This window comes from Otolemur garnettii, unplaced genomic scaffold, assembly GCF_000181295.1.
Source record: "Otolemur garnettii isolate 467f Iridium unplaced genomic scaffold, OtoGar3 scaffold00162, whole genome shotgun sequence".
Classification (NCBI taxonomy): domain Eukaryota; kingdom Metazoa; phylum Chordata; class Mammalia; order Primates; family Galagidae; genus Otolemur; species Otolemur garnettii.
In genome coordinates this window covers 82,256-88,292 of record NW_003852557.1, presented here as the reverse complement: position 1 = coordinate 88,292, position 6,037 = coordinate 82,256, and positions in this window count along the sequence as shown.

The window sequence follows — 6,037 nt, the reverse complement described above, 5'->3', positions numbered from 1 at the left end:
AGAGTGCTGTGGTGTCACAGCTCACAGCAACCTCAAACTCTTGGGCAGGGGTCCTTAACTTTTTAAACAGGGGGCCAGTTCACTGTCCCTCAGACCGTTGGAGGGCCGGACTGTAGTTTAAAAGGACAGGCAGTGGCTAAGCAGGACAGGCAGCGGCAGCAAAACCACCCAGAGGGCCAGATAAACGTCCTCGGTGGGCCGCATGTGGCCCATGGGCCATAGTTTGAGGACGCCTGCTCTTGGGTTTAAGTGATTCTCTTGCCTTAGCCTCCCGAGTAGCTGGGACTACAAGTGCCCACCACAATGCCTGGCTAAGTTCTAGAAATGGAATCTCACTCTAGCTCAGGCTGGTCTTGAACCTATGAGCTCAGTCGATCTGCTCACCTTGGCCTCCCCGAGTGCTGAGATTACAGGAATGAGCCACCATGCTCAGCCTCACAATTCATTTTTAGATACAGTTCTCCAGCCTAATTTTTTTGTTCTCTGTCCTCAGGTCATTCTTTCTCACTGCAAGCATCTTGAGATGCTCAGGCCTGGGGAGGAATACTCCCTGACTCTGAGGCTTAATGAGGCTTGGTTGCTCAAAGACTTTAAAAATATGATTTCCTTCTGTTTGGCACCTAGAAGCAATCAACTTTCCCAACCCAAGGCCCCAAATTTCTAGAGTTTCTATTTTACTTTAGTATTGCTTGCAGATCAGCCAGTTCACACCCGGGCCCCTCCTATCCTTCTAAGACCTTCAGTGCTACCAATAACACCAAAGCTCACAGTGACATTCCATCTTATAACCTCTTCCCCTAGACCTAGAGGATCAGAAGTGAGATGGCCTGCTCCTCTCGGGCAACTGTTTTACCAAAGGTGTTGCTGTTGCCTAGCATGGGTCTCCATCTTCCCAGACTCTGATGACTTGGTTTCCCCACCAACTGACCTGACTTCACAGCCAGTGCTGTGGCAATATGAGTAACTACTACCAATTTCTGTCTTGGTTTAAGTAACACTAACTTACGTAAGAGATAAGCCCTAAAATTTCAGTTGTTAAACACAATGAAAGTTTATTTTTTACTTTACAGAAGGAGGACGAAGGGCTAGAAATTGGGGACCTTGATTCCTTAGAGCCACGCATTAACCCAGACAGACTGAGGCTGTGCCATTTTCAACACGCTTCAAAGGGATCTGGATGCCAGGCACCAGGCAGCAAATGGAAGAGAAAGCAGAGGGCTTGGCCTGTTTTTGTAGATAAATGTTATTGAAACAATGTCAGACACTTCCATTGACACATTGCTCATGGCTATGCTACCAGGGCGGAGTTGATTAGTTGCTATAGAAAGTGTATGGCTTATAAAAAGTAAAATCATTATCATCTGGCTCTTTACAGAAAAAGTCTGTCAGCCCCTGCAGTGGGGGATTGGTGGGCTGAGGGTAGATTTTCACGGGCCAGGCCTGGATGTGACATTATTTAGCCACATGCCACTGGTCAAAACTCAACCATCTGGTCTACCTGGCTATGCAGAAGCCTGCAAAGTGTGTTCTTCATGTATCCCCAGAAGGAAAGAGAAACAGAATTATGGTCTGACCGTTCTCTACCACAAATACCATCTAGGCCCCGATGACTTTTGACTCAGTGTGTATGGGTCTGACTTCTCTCCTAAACTCCAGGGCAGTGCCTGTGGCTCAAAAGGGTGGGGTGCCAGCCCCATATGCCAGAAGTGGTAGGTTCAGACCCAGACCCAGCCAAAAAAAAAATCTAAACTCCAGATCCATATTTCTAGCAATGGGCCAGACTTTTCACACTTCATGTTCTCAAACGGAACTGGATTATTTTCCCTCCAAACTTGCTTCTCCTTCCATGGTTCATAATTAGGTTAATAGTCCATCATTCCCTCAAACACGCAAACTAGAAACCCTGGGGATGCCCATGACCTTCCCAATCCCTCAGCCCCACAATCCCGCACTCTCTGAGCACATGGGAACATGTAGCTCCCCAGTCTTACCCCTCTTCTCTTCAGCCTCTACAGCCCAGCTCAGATTCCTATATTAGCCTCCTGTCTTATCTCAAAGATGCTAACCATCCCTGAACTGCCCGTTTTGACTAAACTGTTCCCCTGTGTGAACTTCCGCAGTCCCCAAAGGATGCAAACACATCACCACCGAGCCAGTGGAGGAACCGAGAAGGCAACTTTGGTTTATGAGCCTTCAAGGGCTGGGTGCTCCACTGCCCCATTCTTTATGGCATAAAGCATCAGAAAACACAAAGAAAATTCTTTGCATAGCAGAAACTCTCAAACGGCATAAAGTGAACAGCCAGGTTTCCACATACTCAGAGAAGAGTTCTGCAGGGGGCTGAGCAGTTTTGCTCTGTGAGAAGGCAGTGTGCACTTCCCTCGGGTTTGCTTTGCTCTCTGTTTCCACCTGTCCTGTCTGTCAGAGATTCCTAATCCCCAGAGAATGATCATCGAGACATTTTCACAGAGGTGACCTGGCCTCAAGGGATTCTTCCACTAAACCAAACCTTTCCCAAAGACCCCGAGGGTCCCTGTGGGTCCACTCTTTCTCTCCCCCTCCTACAGACCCAGAACCATTTTGTTGAAAGGCAGACAAACTGGGCCAGGGCCCTCCTGGGCACCCTGGGATGGGTCCACAGAGCTGTCTTCGTGACCTTCCTGCCCAATTCTGGTTCCCTGGTCTCTCTCTGCCCTTCACTGTTGCCTGTAACAACCATCCTTCCGTAACACAATCTTCTCTTTTGCATGTGTTTGCCTACTTATTACCCCTGTCCCCTGCTGCAAGGTAAGGTACCAAATCAGAGCAGCAATATCGTCCCTCTTGTTCTGGGCTATTTCCCAAGCATCCAGAAAAGTATTTGGCTTATCCTGGGCACTCAGTAAGTTTTTGCTAAAGGAAGGGAGGGAGGGAGGGAGGGAAGAAAGTGAGTGGTTATGATACCCTGATGACCTCCTGCTTCTCCCACACTGTGGAAGGCAGGCTCCCTGAGCCCCCACCCTTACCTCAGACTCCAGTCTCCCTGTCCAGGTTCCATAGACTGGTTCCTCTTAGAAGGCCATATACATCTCAAACAGAGCCCCTACCTGCACACTCCCCGGCCTAGTAAACAGCAACTCCATTTAGCTGCTTGTCAAGTCCAAAATGCCGCCCCTCCCTGACGCCTGCCTCCCTTTCCTCCAAGGCAATGGCATGTCCTGTTGGGTCTACTGTCATGGCTGCCACCAACTCCCAGCTTGATGGATGCAGCAACCGGCTAAGGGCCTTCCCCACTTTCTCTCTGCAGCTCAGGCTAGGTAGCCTTTTGGAAATAGAATTCAGATGATCTCACCACCCTCCCATGTCACTCTCTCTGCTTTGTTCCTCTGTTCCAGTCACCTGTGTTCTTGCTGTTCCTCAAACACACCAAGGACATTCCCACCCCAGAGCCTTCACACTTGCTGCTGCCCTGACCTGGCATTTCTTCCTGGGATAATCATGAGCCCCCACTCTTGTGCCCAGAGTTCTCAGCTCTCCCGTGTCCTCAGTAAGGACTTCCCTGGCCACACCCTGAAGGCGGAGCCCCGACCCACTGTTCTCTTCATAGCACTTCTCAGCACTATTTGGATTTTCTGTTTATCCTGTGTCATCGCCTCTAAAACACAAGCTCAAGGAGGACAATCTTTATCCACTTTCTGTACAGCGGTATCCCAGCGTTCTGACCAGGGCCTGGCCTATTGCAAATGCTCCATAAATGTTTACTGAATAGGGCGGCGCCTGTGGGTCAAAAGGGTAGGGTGCCAGCCCCATATGCTGGAGGTGGTGGGTTCAAACCCAGCCCCAGCCAAAAAAAAGTTTACTGAATGAAAAGAGAATGGCGACTGAAGGAGAGAGATGCGGATGGTGCTGGGTCCCTGTGCGGGAGGGAGGGATGGGAGTTGGAGCTCAGCTCATGTGCCCAGTGGCTCCAGTTTTTCACTCCCTGTGGCTTCACCATTTTCCCTCTTCCGCCGTCCTGGGAACTTCCCCTTGGGCTCTGGGCTCAGCTCTTCCTTGCTGTGGCCAGCAGCAGGTTTGCAGATGAGAGACAAGCAGAGGCCTTAGCATTCCCAGCGGCTGCTCTCATCCTGCACTTCACGGTGAGAACATGCCCGGGCGAGCCTGCCAAGGGCTGAGAGACCTGCAGAGATGTGGGAGAAGAACATTCCAGGCCGAGGGAACGGCCAGTGCCCAGGCGGGAGCTTTCCTGGTGTGCTTGAGAGAGAGCAGAAGGCGTGTGGCTGCAGCCAAGTGCAGGAGAGGACCGATGCAGGAGGGCACAGGGCCCAGATCAGGGAGGGCTTAGTAGACCATGGCAGACTTCAGCTTTTACTCTGAGCCAAATGAGAAGCTGAGGCCTGGAGGGAAGTGCTTTAGTGAGGAATAGGGGTGGGCAGGCAGGGAGACCCGTGAGGAGGGGGTAGGGGTATTGCAATGGTGGCTGGGTGGCAGCATGGAGGTGGGGAGGAGAGGTCAGATTTCAGCTGGGCGTGCTGTGAGGTGAGAACTCAGAGTGTGGGAAGTCAGGAGAGATGAGGAGTTCTGAGCAGCACTGGGCAGCACTGGGTGCAGCCTGAACAGCCTTGGGACACCACCCAGGAACCCCAGCTCTCTGTGCCAGCCCCACTGGCCCCTTTTTTCTATTCTTGGATACATTTCATTCTCTCCTGTCTCAGGCTCTTGGTGCTGCCCCTTTCACCTGGCTCTTTACCTGGCTGAATCCTTGTCATTCAGGTCACAGCTGAAAATTTCTCGCAGAGACCTCCTGCCCCACCCCACCTCTATGGATTTTTTTCTCTGTTCTTACTCCTCCGGTCCTGCCCTTTCCCTTCCAGGGCTCCATGTCAAAATGTGTGTGATCCTGTGCTTACAGGTTTATTAATTATTATTATTTATTAAATCATAACTTTGTATATTGATGCATTTATGAGGTTACAATGTGAAATGCTTACATTGAACTAAGTAACACATCCATCACAATTATACTCATTTCTTATTAATTTTTAAATGTACCATTGCATCATGCACATTAGGTGAGGTCCCCCCCAAATGCCCTCCCTCCTCCCACATCCCCCCTGCCCTCCCCTCTCTCTCCTCTTCCCTTCTACTTTCTGGACTATAGTTACGTTTTGTCATTCACATGAATGTGAAGGTGAATCTATATTGATTTCATAGTAGTATTGAGTACATTGAATACTTTTTTTCCCATTCTTGAGATAGTTAACTAAGAGGAATATGTCCCAGCTCCATCCAGGTTGCTTACAGGTTTAATGTCTGTCACCAGAGAGCAAGGCTTGGAAGCCCACCCACTTCCAATCTCTGGTCTTCATGTTAGACCTGTGGGAACCCAAGAAAGCTACTACAACACCTGGCCTCAGCTCTGCCCTTGGAAAAATGTCCCTAAGACCTGATGTGATTATCCATGTACAGGGTGTGGGTCAGTGCCCAGTAAACGTTTGCTATGGTGATGGATGACATCACTATATATAGCAAGCTTTCCACGCTGTAGAGACAAGTAGCACTCCAGTACCAGACCACCTAGACAAGGCAGGTTTGAAGCTGCCTCTTGGCAAATGCCAAAGCAGAGAAATTAGAGGAGCTGGAGCAGGGTCTCCCGGGGGGCCAAAGACCCCCCTCCCCCAGACCCCTGCAGGGATCAACCTGGGCTCATCTGCCTGGGACTCTGACACTGACTGAGGGCCACAAAGGAGCTGGGACTCAGGGGAAATATCACTCCTGTGGTGTTGGGCCCAGTTGCCAGCACCAAGGGGCAGTGGTAGCTGTGAGGTCAGCAGGATCAGCCTCGTAAGTCCCTCCCTGGGATTCTGCTTCCCAGATGTCTGAGTTCTTGCCCAATTTATAAGGCTGGTTCTCCAGATCACCCTGTAATTCTACAGACCACCTGCTATCCTTCCAGGAAATTCTTATAAGACTAAAGTTAACCAGAGTTGTTTTCTGTTGTTTGCAAGTAGGAACTCTGACTTGTCTACCTTCCCAGAAGGGGCTGAGGACCAACCCT